This window comes from Pinus tabuliformis, chromosome 5_1, assembly GCF_031772625.1.
Source record: "Pinus tabuliformis cultivar Carrire ecotype Pingquan chromosome 5_1, CPIR1, whole genome shotgun sequence".
In the NCBI taxonomy this organism is placed as follows: domain Eukaryota; kingdom Viridiplantae; phylum Streptophyta; class Pinopsida; order Pinales; family Pinaceae; genus Pinus; species Pinus tabuliformis.
The window spans coordinates 524,372,090-524,387,371 of record NC_142305.1 but is presented as its reverse complement, the minus strand read 5'-3'; the positions used below and the strand labels follow the sequence as shown (position 1 = coordinate 524,387,371).

Below are 15,282 nucleotides of genomic sequence, written 5' to 3'. Positions count from 1 at the left end.
TAGAAGGAGAAAAATTCAAACAAACTAATAATAATAATAACACTATTTTGTTGGAAACGAACACGACTCACCCATCCTCTCCACTGCATCTACATTGCCTAAGATATCTTCTCCACTTTACTCTGTCAAACACCACGATTGTAGTCACTCACTACACATTGTAATATTATATATAAGCTTAAGAATAAACCGGGAGAGCTTAAGTAATAAATATACAGAGCGATGAATTAACCACACACATACCTGCCCTATCTTCTCCACTTTACTCTGTCAAACACAACAATTGCAGTCACTCGATGCAAATTGTAATATTATATATAAGCTTACAAATAAACCAGGAGAGCTTAAGTAACAAATATACAGAGCGATGAATAAACCACACACATACTTGTCCTCCCTTGGCTAATATTACAAATATACACAGCGATGAATTAACCACACACATAGCTGTCCTCCCTTGGCTAATATTATAGCAACAACAATCATGAACAATAAGCCCTAAAAATGTGAACTCCAATATAACTTTTCCATTTCTTTGCTTAAGTAACGAATATACATAGAGATGAATTAACCACACACATAACTGCCCTCCCTTGGGCTAATATTATAGCAACAGCAATCATGAACAATAAGCCCTGAAGATGTGAACTCCAATATAACCTTTCCACTTCTTTCCTATCAAAGTTCTGGGAAAAATCTTGAACCTGATACCCATCAACAAGATCATACTACCTCAAAACCATGACAAAAGGATTATGCTAAGGACAATTGTGTTTTGTAGGAAAAAAGTATGGCTCACCAATCCTCTATGCCACGCTTGTAGAATATCTAGTGCATCATCACCACTTGACCATTGTAGACTGTACAATTGTATTTGTTCACCACATAAAGAAGATCAATCGAGTTGATTATGAGAGCATAGATAAAACATATAATAAATTCAATAGCAAATAAATGGAGCCACAAATAGCAAAAGATAATTTTAAGTGAAGTGCATTGCATATAAGTATGTTGACTTACCTTCATTTATGAAGAATAACCTCCCTTTTCTCTGTTTGCTTCATCCATTTCTTTTTCCACACCCAAGAAACAAAACCAAGACATAGCTACAAAAAACATGAAAAGAAAAAGCAAAACAAAGGAGAACAAGTACAACATACCCAACAAATGAAACCAAGACCAAACTACAAAAAACAAGGGAAAAAAGCAAAACAAAGCAAAATGACTACAATACAAAGCATGGCCATGCTCAAACTCAACAAAACAAAACATGTAGACAAGAAAGAAAGGATTGCAAACATCCCCTTTGCATCTCCTATCCACCAACGTGTTGCTCACCTCCGCTAAAAGGAAATAAAGTGGGTTGAATAAGCTTAAAATACACACAATTAGTAATGGTAAGCATATTTCAAAACCAATATTTATTCATAATAGGAAATGGAAAGCATATAAATCTAAGAATACCATTTGATGTAAATGTCAAACCACTAATTGAGTAGTACTACTCGAGAATTATGTTAGGACAAAAAGTCAAACAAACGAATAATAATAACACTATTTTGTTGGAAAAGAACACGACTCACCCATCCTCTGCACTGCATCTACAATGCCTAAGATATCTTCCCCACTTTACTTTGTCAAACACAACAATTGTAGTCACTCACTGCACATTGTAATATTATATATAAGCTTACAAATAAACCAAGAGAGCTTGAGTAACAAATATGCAGAGCGATGAATTAACCACACACATACCTGACCTCCCTTCGCTAATATTATAGCAGCAGCAATCATGAACAATAAGCCCTGAAGATGTGAACTCCAATATAAATTTTCCATTTCTTTGCTTAATTAACGAATATACATAGAGATGAATTAACCACACACATACCTGCCCTCCCTTGGCCTAATATTACTAGCAATAGCGATCATGAACAATAAGCCCTGAAGATGTGAACTCCAATATAATCTTTCCATTTCTTTCCTATCAAAGTTCTCGGAAAAATATTGAATCTGATACCCATGAACAAGATCATACTACCTCGAAACCTTGACAAAAGGATAAAACAAATATTTCAGTGTATGCAAGGACAATTGTGTTTTGTAGGAGAAAAGTACGACTCACCCATCCTCTATGCAATGTTTGTAGAATGTCTAGTGCATCATCACCACTTGATTGTAGACTGTACAATTGTATTTGTTCACTACATAAAGAATATCAATCTACTTAACATATAATAAAACATATAATGAATAGCAAATAAATGGAGCCACAAATTAGCAAAAGATAATTTTAAGTGAAGTGCATTGCATATAGGTATGTTGACTCACCTTCATTTATGAAGAATAACCTCCATTTTCTCTATTTGCTTCCTCCATTTCTTCTTCCACACCCAAGAAACAAAACCAAGACATAACTACAAAAAACATGAAAACAAAAAGCAAAACAAAGGAGAACAAGTACAACATACCCAACAAATGAAACCAAGACCAAACTACCAAAAACAAGGATAAAAAACAAAAGAAAGGAAAACGACTAGAACACAATGCATGGCCATGCTCAAACTCAACAAAACAAAACATGTACACAAGAACAAAGAAAAGAGTGCGAACATCCCCTCTACACATCTCCTATCCACCAATGTGTTGCTCTCCTCCGCTAAAAGGGAATAAAGCGGGCTAAATAAGCTTAAAATACACACAATTAGTAATGGTAAGCACATTTCAAAACCAATATTTATTCATAATAGGAAATGCAAAGCATATAAATCTAAACATACCATTTGATGTAAATGTCAAACAAATAATTGAGAAGTACTACCCGAGAATTATGTTAGAAGGACAAAAATTCAAACAAATTAATAATAACACTATTTTGTTGGAAAAGAAAATGACTCACCCATCCTCTCCATTGCATCTACATTTCCTAAGATATCTTCTCCACTTTACTCTGTCAAACACCACAATTGTAGTCACTCACTACACATTGTAATATTGTATATAACCTTACAAATAAACCGGGAGAGCTTAAGTAATAAATATACAAAGCGAAGAATTAACCACACACATACCTGCCCTATCTTCTCCACTTTACTCTGTCAAACACAACAATTGCAGTCACTCAGTGCAAATTGTAATATTATATATAAGCTTACAAATAAACCAGGAGAGCTTAAGTAACAAATATACAGAGCGATGAATTAACCACACACATACCTGTCCTCCCTTGGCTAATATTATAGCAACAACAATCATGAACAATAAGCCCTAAAGATATGAACTCCAATATAACTTTTCCATTTCTTTGCTTAAGTAACGAATATACATAGAGATGAATTAACCACACGCATACCTGCCCTCCCTTGGGCTAATATTATAGCAACAGCAATCATGAACAATCAGCCCTGAAGATGTGAACTCGAATATAACTTTTCCATTTCTTTCTTATCAAAGTTCTGGGAAAAATTTTGAATTTGATACCCATGAACAAGATCATACTACCTCAAAACCATAACAAAAGGATTATGCAAGGACAATTGTGTTTTGTTGGGAAAAAGTATGGCTCACACATCCTCTATGCCACGTTCGTAGAATATCTAGTGCATCATCACCACTTGACCATTGTAGACTGTACAATTGTATTTGTTCACTACAAAAAGAAGATCAATCGAGTTGATTATGAGAGCATAGATAAAACATATAATAAATTCAATAGCAAATAAATGGAGTCACAAATTAGCAGAAGATAATTTTAAGTGAAGTGCATTGCATATAGGCATGTTGAATCACCTTCATTTATGAAGAATAACCTCCATTTTCTTTGTTTGCTTCCTCCATTTCTTTTTCCACACCCAAGAAAAAAAACCAAGACATAGCTACAAAAAACATGAAAAGAAAAAGCAAAACAAAGGAGAACAAGTACAATATACCCAACAAATGAAACCAAGACCAAACTACAAAAAACATGGGAAAAAAAGCAAAACAAACGAAAATGACTACAACACAAAGCATGGCCATGCTCAAACTCAACAAAACAAAACATGTAGACAAGAACAAGGAAAAGATTGCAAACATCCCCTTTGCATCTCCTATCCACCAATGTGTTGCTCAACTCCGCTAAAAGGAAATAAAGTGGGCTGAATAAGCTTAAAATACACACAATTAGTAATGGTAAGCATATTTCAAAACCAATATTTATTCATAATAGGAAATGCAAGGCATATAAATCTAAGCATACCATTTGATGTAAATCTCAAACCACTAATTGAGTAGTACTACTCAAGAATTATGTTAGAAGGAGAAAAAGTCAAACAAACGAATAATAATAACACTATTTTGTTGGAAAAGAACACGACTCACCCATCCTCTGCACTGCATCTACATTGCCTAAGATATCTTCTCCACTTTACTCTGTCAAACACAACAATTGTAGTCACTCACTGTACATTGTAATATTACATATAAGCTTACAAATAAATCGAGAGAGCTTAAGTAACAAATATACAGAGCAATGAATTAACCACACATATACCTGACCTCCCTTCGCTAATATTATAGCAGCAGCAATCATGAACAATAAGCCCTGAAGATGTGAACTCCAATATAACTTTTCCATTTCTTTGCTTAAGATACGAATATACATAGAGATGAAATAACCACACACATACCTGCCCTCCCTTCGGCTAATATTATTAGCAACAGCGATCATGAACAATAAGCCCTGAAGATGTGAACTCCAATATAACTTTTCCATTTCTTTCCTATCAAAGTTCTAGGAAAAATATCATGAACAATAAGCCCTGAAGATGTGAACTCCAATATAACTTTTCCATTTCTTTCCTATCAAAGTTCTAGGAAAAATATTGAGTCTGATACCCATGAAAAAGATCATACTACCTTGAAACCCTGACAAAAGGATGAAACAAATATTTCAGTGTCTGCAAGGACAATTGTGTTTTGTAGGAGAAAAGTATGGCTCACCCATCCTCTATGCAATGTATGTAGAATGTCTAGTGCATCATCACCACTTGATTGTAGATTGTACAATTGTATTTGTTCACTACATAAAGAAGATCAATCTAGTTGATTATGAGAGCATAGATAAAATATATAATAAATTGAATATCAAATAAATGGAGCCACAAATTAGCAAAAGATAATTTTAAGTGAAGTGCATTGCATATAGGTATGTTCACTCACCTTCATTTATGAAGAATAACCTCCATTTTTCTCTGTTTGCTTCCTTCATTTCTTTTTCCACACCCAAGAAACAAAACCAAGACATAGCTACAAAAAACATGAAAAGAAAAAGCAAAACAAAGGGCAACAAATACAACATACCCAACAAATGAAACCAAGACCAAACTACAAAAAACAAGGGAAAAAAAGCAAAAGAAAGGAAAACGACTAGAACACAAAGCATGGCCATGCTCAAACTCAACAAAACAAAACATGTACATAACAACAAAGAAAAGAGTGCAAACATCCCCTCTGCACATCTCCTATCCACCAATGTGTTGCTCTCCTCCGCTAAAAGGAAATAAAGCAAGCTGAATAAGCTTAAAATACACACAATTAGTAATGGTAAGCATATTTCAAAACCAATATTTATTCATAATAGGAAATGCAAAGCATATAAATCTAAGCATACTATTTGATGTAAATGTCAAACCACTAATTGAGTAGTACTACTCGAGAATTATGTTAGAAGGAGAAAAATTCAAACAAACTAATAATAGTAATAACACTATTTTGTTGGAAAAGAACACGACTCACCCATCCTCTCCACTGCATCTACATTGCCTAAGATATCTTCTCCACTTTACTCTGTCAAACAGCATAATTGTAGTCACTCACTACACATTGTAATATTATATATAAGCTTACAAATAAACAGGGAGAGCTTAAGTAATAAATATACAGAGCGATGAATTAACCACACACATACCTGCCCTATCTTCTCCACTTTACTCTGTCAAACACAACAATTATAGTCAAGTGCAAATTGTAATATTATATATAAGCTTACAAAAAAACCAGGAGAGCTTAAGCAACAAATATACAAAGCGATGAATTAACCACACACATACATGTCCTCCTTTGGAAAATATTACAAATATACAGAGCGATGAATTAACCACACACATACATGTCCTCCCTTGGCTAATATTATAGCAACAACAATCATGAACAATAATCCCTAAAGATGTGAACTCCAATATAACTTTTCCATTTCTTTGCTTAAGTAACGAATATACATAGAGATGAATTAACCACACACATACCTGCCCTCCCTTGGGCTAATATTATAGCAACAGCAATCATGAACAATAAGCCCTGAAGATGTGAACTCCAATATAACTTTTCCATTTCTTTCCTATCAAAGTTCTGGGAAAAATCTTGAATCTGATACTCATCAACAAGATCATACTACCTCGAAACCATGACAAAAGGATTATGCAAGGACAATTGTGTTTGGTAGGAAAAACGTATGGCTCACCCATCCTCTATGCCAGGTTCGTAAAATAACTAGTGCGTCATCACCACTTGACCATTGTAGACTGTACAATTGTATTTGTTCACTACATAAAGAAGAGCAATCGAGTTGATTATGAGAGCATAGATAAAACATATAATAAATATAGATAAAACATATAATAAATTCAATAGCAAATAAATGGAGCCACAAATTAGCAAAAGATAATTTTAAGTGAAGTGCATTGCATATAGGTATGTTGGCTCACCTTCATTTATGAAGAATAACCTCCATTTTCTTCGTTTGCTTCCTCCATTTCTTTTTCAACACCCAAGAAACAAAACCAAGACATAGCTACAAAAAACATGAAAAGAAAACCAAAACAAAGGATAACAAGTACAACATACCCAACAAATGAAAACAAGACCAAACTACAAAAAACAAGGGAAAAAAAGCAAAACAAAGGAAAATGACTACAACACAAAGCATGGCCATGCTCAAACTCAACAAAACAAAACGTGTAGACAAGAACAAAGAAAAGATTGCAAACATCCCCTTTGCATCTCCTATCCACCAATGTGTTGCTCACCTCCGCTAAAAGGAAATAAAGTGGGCTGAATAAGCTAAAAATACACACAATTAGTAATGGTAAGCATATTTCAAAACCAATATTTATTCATAATAGGAAATGCAAAGGAAATAAATCTAAGCATACCATTTGATGTAAATGTCAAACCACTAATTGAGTAGTACTACTCGAGAATTATGTTAGAAGGAGAAAAAGTCCAACAAACGAATAATAATAACACTATTTTGTTGGAAAAGGACATGACTCACCCATCCTCTGCAATGCATCTACATTGCCTAAGATAACTTCTCTAATTTACTCTATCAAACACAATAATTGTAGTCACTCACTACACATTGTAATATTATATATAAGCTTACAAATAAACCGGGAGAGCTTAAGTAACAAATATACAGTGCGATGAATTAACCACACACATAACTGACCTCCCTTTGCTAATATTATAGCAGCAGCAATCATGAACAATAAGCCCTGAAGATGTGAACTCCAATATAACTTTTCCATTTCTTTGCTCAAGTAACGAATATACACAGAGATGAATTAACCACACACATACCTGCCCTCCCTTGGGCTAATATTATTAGCAACAGCGATCATGAACAATAAGCCCTGAAGATGTGGACTCCAATATAACTTTTCCATTTCTTTCCTATCAAAGTTCTCGGAAAAATATTGAATCTGATACCCATGAACAAGATCATACAACTACCTCGAAACCCTGACAAAAGGATGAAACAAACATTTCAGTGTCTGCAAGGACAATTGTGTTTTGTAGGAGAAAAGTACGGCTCACCCATCCTCTATGCAACATTCGTAGAATGTTTAGTGCATCATCACCACTTGATTGTAGAATGTACAATTGTATTTGTTCACTACATAAAGAAAAACAATCTAGTTGATTATGAGAGCATAGATAAAACATATAATCAATTGAATAGCAAATAAATGGAGCCACAAATTAGCAAAGATAATTTTAAGTGAAATGCATTGCATATAGGTATGTTGACTCACCTTCATTTATGAAGAATAACCTCCATTTTCACCGTTTGCTTCCTCCATTTCTTTTTCCACACCTAAGAAACAAACCAAGACCAAACATACAAAAGAAAAACAAAGGAGAACAAGTACAACATACCCAACAAAAAAAACCAAGACCAAACATACAAAAGCAAAACAAAGAAGAACAAGTACAACATACCCAACAAATGAAACCAAGACCAAACTACAAAAAACAAGGGAAAAAAAGCAAAAGAAAGGAAAATGACTAGAACACAAAGCATGGCCAAGCTCAAACTCAACAAAACAAAACATGTAGACAAGAACAAAGAAACGAGTGCAAACATCCCCTCTGCACATCACCTATCCACCAATGTCTTGCTCTCCTCCACTAAAAGGAAATAAAGCGGGCTGGATAAGCTTAAAATACACACAATTAGTAATTGTAAGCATATTTCAAAACCAATATTTATTCCTAATAGGAAATGCAAAGCATATAAATCTAAGCATACCATTTGATCTAAATGTCAAACCACTAATTTAGTACTACTTGAAAATTGTGTTAGAAATCAAACAAACGAATAATAATAACACTATTTTGTTGGAAAATAACATGACTCACCCATCCTCTGCACTGCATCTACATTGCCTAAGATATCTTCTCCACTTTACTCTGTCAAACACAACAATTGTAGTCACTCACTTCACATTGTAATATTATATATAAGCTTACAAATAAACCAGGAGAGCTTAAGTAACAAATATTAAGAGGGATCAATTAACCACACACATACCTGCCCTCCCTTGGCTAATATTATAGCCAAGCGCAATCATGAACAATAATCCCTGAAGATCTGAACTCCAATATAATTTTTCCATTTAACATGACTCACCCATCCTCTGCACTGCATCTACATTGCCTAAGATACCTTCTCCACTCTACTCTGTCAAACACAACAATTGTAGTCACTCATTGCACATTGCAATATTATATATAAGCTTACAAATAAACCAGGAGAGCTTAAGTAACAAATATACAGGGGAAGGAATTAACCACACACATACCTGCCCTCCCTTGGCTAATATTATAGCAATAGCAATCATGAACAATAAGCTCTCCCTTGGCTAATATTACAGCAGTAGCAATCATGAACAATAAGCCCTGAAGGTGTGAACTCCAATATAACATTTCCATTTATGTGCTTACGTAACGAATATACATAGAGATGAATTAACCACACACATACATGCCCTCCCTTGCTAATATTATAGCTACGGCAATCATTAACAATAAGCCCTGAAGATGTGAACTCCAATATAACTTTTCCATTTCTTTCCTATCAAAGTTCTGGGAAAAATCTTGAATCTAATACCCATGAACAAGATCATACTACCTCGAAACCATGAAAAAAGGATGAAACAAAATTTCATTGTATGCAAGAAAGATTGTGTTTTGTAGGAGAACCATACTCTATGACACATTCATAGAATGTCTAGTGCATCATCACCGCTTGACCAATGTACATTGTAAAATTGTATTTGTTCACTACATAAAGAAGATCAATCTAGTTGATTATGAGAGCACAGATAAAACATAAAATAAATTGAAGTGGATTGCATATAGGTATGTTGACTCACCTTCATTTATGAACAATAACCTCCATTTTCTCTGTTTGCTTCCTCCATTTCTTTTTCCACACCCAAAAAACAAAACCAAGACATCGCTACAAAAAACATAAAAAGAAAAAGCAAAACAAAGGAGAACAAGTACAACATACCCAACAAATGAAACCAAGACCAAACTACAAAAAACAAGGGAAAAAAAAAGCAAAAGAAAGGAAAACGACTAGAACACAAAGCATGGCCATGCTCAAACTCAACAAAACAAAATATGTACACAACAACAAAGAAAAGAGTGCAAACATCCCCTCTGCACATCTCCTATCCACCAATGTGTTGGTCTCCTCTGCTAAAACGAAATAAAGCGGGTTGAATAAGCTTAAAATACACATAATTAGTAATGGTAAGCATATTTCAAAACAAATATTTATTCATAATAGGAAATGCAAAGCATATAAATCTAAGCATACCATTTGATGTAAATGTCAAACCACTAATTGCGTAGTACTACTCGAGAATTATGTTAGAAGGAGAAAAAGTCAAACAAACTAATAATAATAATAACACTATTTTGTTGGAAAAGAACATGACTCACCCATCCTCTCCACTGCATCTACATTGCCTAAGATATCTTCTCCACTTTACTCTGTCAAACACCATAATTGCAGTCACTCAATACACATTGTAATATTATATATAAGCTTACAAATAAACCGGAAGAGCTTAAGTAATAAATATATAGAGCAATGAATTAACCACACACATACCTGCCCTATCTTCTCCACTTTACTCTGTCAAACACAACAATCGTAGTCACTCAGTGCACATTGTAATATTATATACAAGCTTAAAAATAAACCAGAAGAGCTTAAGTAACAAATATACAGAGCGATGAATTAACCACACACATACCTGTCCTCCCTTCGCTAATATTACAAATATACAGGGCAATGAATTAACCACACACATACCTGTCCTCCCTTGGCTACTATTATAGCAACAACAATCATGAACAATAAGCCCTAAAGATGTGAACTCCAATATAACTTTTTCATTTCTTTGCTTAAGTAACGAATATACATAGAGATGAATTAACCACACACATACCTGCCCTCCCTTGGGCTAATATTATAGCAACAGCAATCATGAACAATAAGCCCTAAAGATGTCAACTCCAATATAACTTTTCCATCTCTTTCCTATCAAAGTTCTGGGAAAAATCTTGAATCTGATACCCATGAACAAGATCATACTCCCTCGAAACCATGGCAAAAGGATTATGTAAGGACAATTGTGTTTTGTAGGAAAAAAGTATGGCTCACCCATCTTCTATGCCACGTTCGTAGAATATCTAGTGCATCATCACCACTTGACCATTGTAGATTGTACAATTGTATTTGTTCGCTACATAAAGAAGATCAATCAAGTTGATTATGACAGCATTGATAAAACATATAATAAATATAGATAAAACATATAATAAATTCAATAGCAAATAAACGGAGCCACAAATTAGCATATAGGTATGTTGACTCACCTTCATTTATGAAGAATAACCTCCATTTTCTCTGTTTGCTTCCTCCATTTCTTTTTCCACACCCTAGAAACAAAATCAAGACATAGCTACAAAAAACATGAAAAGGAAAAGCAAAACAAAAGAGAACAAGTACACCATACCCAACAAATGAAACCAAGACCAAACTACAAAAAACAAGGGAAAAAAATCAAAACAAAGTTAAATGACTACGACACAAAGCATGGCCATGCTCAAACTCAAGAAAACAAAACGTGTAAACAAGAACAAAGAAAAAATTGCAAACATCCCCTTTGCATCTCCTATCGACCAATGTGCTGCTCTCCTCCACTAAAAGGAAATAAAGTGGGTTGAATAAGCTTAAAATACACACAATTAGTAATGGTAAGCATATTTCAAAACCAATATTTATTCATAATAGGAAATGCAAAGCATATAAATCTAAGCATACCATTTGATGTAAATGTCAAACCACTAATTGAGAAGTACTACTCGAGAATTATGTTAGAAGGAGAAAAATTCAAACAAACAAATAATAATAACACTATTTTGTTGGTAAAGAACATGACTCACCCATCCTCTGCACTACATCTACATTGCCTAAGATATCTTCTCCACTTTTAATCTGTCAAACACAACGATTGTAGTCACTCATTGCACATTGTAATATTATATATAAGCTTACAAATAAACCAGGAGAGCTTAAGTAACAAATATACAAAGCGATGAATTAACCGCACACATACCTGACCTCCCTTGGCTAATATTATAGCGGCAACAATCATGAACAATAAGCCCTAAAGATGTGAACTCCAATATAACCTTTCCATTTCTTTGCTTAAGTAACGAATATACATAGAGATGAATTAACCACACACATACCTGCCCTCCCTTAGGCTAATATTATGGCAACAACAATCATGAACAATAAGCCCTGAAGATGTGAACTCCAATATAACTTTTCCATTTCTTTCCTATCATTCCTATCAAAGTTCTTATCAAAGTTCTGGGAAAAATCTTGAGTATGATACCCATCAACAAGATCATACTACATCAAAACCATGACAAAAGGATGAAACAAATTTTTCAATGTATGCAAAGACAATTGTGTTTTGCAGGAGAAAAGTACGGCTCACCCATCCTCTATGCCACGTTCGTAGAATGTCTAGTGCATCATCACCACTTGACCATTGTAAATTGTACAATTGTATTTGTTCACTGTATAAAGAAAACCAATCTAATTGATTATGAGAGCATAGATAAAACATATAACAAATTGAATAGAAAATAAATGGAGCCACAAATTAGCAAAATATAATTTTAAGTGAAGTGCATTGCATATAGGTATGTTGACTCACCTTCATTTATGAAGAATAACCTCCATCTTCTATGCTTGCTTCCTCCATTTATTTTTCCACACCCAAGAAACAAAACCAAGACATAGCTACAAAAAACATGAAAAGAAAAAGCAAAACAAAGGAGAACAAGTACAACACACCCAACAAATGAAACCAAGACCAAACTACAAAAAACAAGGTAAAAAAAGCAAAACAAAGGAAAACAACTACAACACAAAGCATGGCCATGCCCAAAACATGTAGACAAGAACAAAGAAAAGATTGCAAATATCCCCTCCTCCTATCCACCAATGTGTTGCTCTCCTCCGCTGAAAGGAAATAAAGCGGGCTGAATAAGCTTAAAATACACACAATTAATAATGGTAAGCATATTTCAAAACCAATATTTATTCATAATAGGAAATGCAAAGCATATAAATCTAAGCATACCATTTGATGTAAATGTCAAACCACTAACTGAGTAGTACTACTCAAGAGAATTATATTAAAAGGAGAAAAAGTCAAACAAACAAATAATAATAACACTATGTTGTTGGAAAAGAACATGACTCACCCATCCTTTACCACTGCATCTACATTTCCAAAGATATCTTCTCCTCTTTACTCTGTCAAACACAACAATTGTAGTCACTCACTAATAATTGTAAAATTATATATAAGCTTACAAATAAACCAGGGGCGCTGAAGTAACAAATATATAGAGCGTTGAATGAACCACACACATTCCTACCGTCCCTTGGCTAATATTATAGCAACAACAATCATGAACAATAAGCCCTGAAGATGTGAACTCCAATATAACTTTTCCATTTCTTTGCTTAAGTAACGAATATACATAGAGATGAATTAACCACACACATACCAGCCCTCCCTTGGGCTAATATTATAGAAACAACAATCATGAACAATAAGCCCTGAAGATGTGAACTCCAATATAACTTTTCCATTCCTTTGCTTAAGGAATGAATATACATAGAGATGAATTAACCACACACATATCTTCCCTCCCTTGGGTTAATATTATAGCAACAACAATCATGAACAATAAGCCCTGAAGATGTGAATTCCAATATAACTTTTCCATTTCTTTCCTATCAAAGTTCTATGAAAAATATTGAATCTAATACCCATGAATAAGATCATACTACCTCGAAACCATGACAAAAGGATGAAACAAATATTTCAGTGTATGCAAGGACAATTGTGCTTTGTAGGAGAAAAGTACGGCTCACCCATCCTCTATGCCACATTCGTAGAATGTCTAGTGCATCATCACCACTTAACCATTGTAGATTGTACAATTGTATTTGTTCACTACATAAAGAAGATCAATGTAGTTGATTATGAGAGCATAGATAAAACATATAATAGATTCAGTAGCAAATAAATGGAGCCACAAATTAGCAAAAGCTAATTTTAAGTGAAATGCATTGCATATAGGTATGTTGACTCACCTTCCTTTATGAACAATAACCTCAATTTTCTCTGTTCGCTTCCTCCATTTCTTTTTCCACACCCAAGAAACAAAACCAAGACATAGCTACAAAAAACATGAAAAGAAAAACCAAAACAAAGGAGAACAAATACAACATACCAAACAAATGTAACCAAGACCAAACTACAAAAAACAAGGGAAAAAAAGCAAAACAAAGGAAAACAACTACAACACAAAGCATGGCCATGCTCAAACTCAACAAAACAAAACATGTAGACAAGAACAAAGAAAAGATTGCAAACATCCCCTCTGCACATCTCCTATCCACCAATGTGTTGCTCTCCTCCGCTAAAAGGAAATAAAGCGCGCTGAATAAGCTTAAAATACACACAATTAGTAATGGTAAGCATATTTCAAAACCAAAATTTATTCATAACAGGAAATGCAAAGCATATAAATCCAAGCATACCATTTCATGTAAATGTCAAACCACTAATTGAGTAGTACTACTCGAGAATTATGTTAGAAGGACAAAAAGTGAAACAAACAAATTATAATAACACTATTTTGTTGGAAAAGAAAATGACTCACCCATCCTCTACCACTGCATCTACATCGCCTAAGATATCTTCTCCACTTTTAATCTGTCAAACACGACAATTGTTGTAGTCACTCACTGCACATTGTAATATTATAAATAAGGTTACAAATAAAGCAAGAGAGCTTAAGTAACAAATATACAGAGCGATGAATTAATCACACACATACCTGTCGTCCCTTGGCAAATATTATAGCAGGTTGCAACAGCAATTAGGAACACTAAGCCTTGAAGATGTGAACTCCAATATAACTTTTCCATTTCTTTGCTTAATTAATGAATATACATAGAGATGAATTAACCACACACATACCTGCCCTCCCTTGGGATAATATTATAGCAACAGCAATCATGAACAATAAGCCCTGAAGATGTGAACTCCAATATAACTTTTCCATTTCTTTCCTATCAAAGTTCTGGGAAAAATCTTGAATATGATACCCATGAACATAATCATACTACCTCGAAACCATGAAAAACGGATGAAACAAATATTTCAGTGTAAGCAAGCTAATTGTGTTTTGTAGGAGAAAAGTACGGCTCACCCATCCTCTATGCCACGTTCGTAGAATGTCTAGTGCATCATCACCACTGAACCATTTTAGACTGAATAGTTGTATTTGTTCACTACATAAAGAAGATCAATGTAATTGATTATGAGAGCATATAGATAAAAC

General features: G+C 34.0%; 1 protein-coding gene across 1 annotated transcript in view; it reads right to left on the bottom strand.

Moving 5' to 3' along the window:
* Positions 1 to 15,282, bottom strand: part of LOC149165815 (topless-related protein 4-like) — a 35,205-nt gene that overhangs the window by 19,282 nt on the left and 641 nt on the right. Inside the window, exons 2-32 of the mRNA XM_089432389.1 lie at positions 14,027 to 15,232; positions 13,805 to 13,886; positions 13,126 to 13,177; positions 12,573 to 12,880; positions 11,218 to 12,432; positions 10,448 to 11,084; positions 10,276 to 10,326; positions 9,126 to 10,026; positions 8,855 to 9,004; positions 8,683 to 8,733; positions 8,076 to 8,480; positions 7,621 to 7,936; positions 7,313 to 7,535; positions 6,744 to 7,098; positions 5,948 to 6,581; positions 5,200 to 5,826; positions 4,897 to 5,059; positions 4,668 to 4,720; positions 4,532 to 4,582; positions 4,360 to 4,410; positions 3,790 to 4,136; positions 3,072 to 3,649; positions 2,900 to 2,950; positions 2,332 to 2,688; positions 1,892 to 2,204; positions 1,756 to 1,806; positions 1,584 to 1,663; positions 1,021 to 1,343; positions 800 to 860; positions 244 to 267; positions 72 to 151 (exon numbers count right to left, since the gene is read on the bottom strand). The gene's annotated coding sequence lies outside the window, so the exon portion shown is untranslated. The remainder of the gene's footprint in view (positions 1 to 71; positions 152 to 243; positions 268 to 799; positions 861 to 1,020; positions 1,344 to 1,583; positions 1,664 to 1,755; positions 1,807 to 1,891; positions 2,205 to 2,331; positions 2,689 to 2,899; positions 2,951 to 3,071; positions 3,650 to 3,789; positions 4,137 to 4,359; positions 4,411 to 4,531; positions 4,583 to 4,667; positions 4,721 to 4,896; positions 5,060 to 5,199; positions 5,827 to 5,947; positions 6,582 to 6,743; positions 7,099 to 7,312; positions 7,536 to 7,620; positions 7,937 to 8,075; positions 8,481 to 8,682; positions 8,734 to 8,854; positions 9,005 to 9,125; positions 10,027 to 10,275; positions 10,327 to 10,447; positions 11,085 to 11,217; positions 12,433 to 12,572; positions 12,881 to 13,125; positions 13,178 to 13,804; positions 13,887 to 14,026; positions 15,233 to 15,282) is intronic.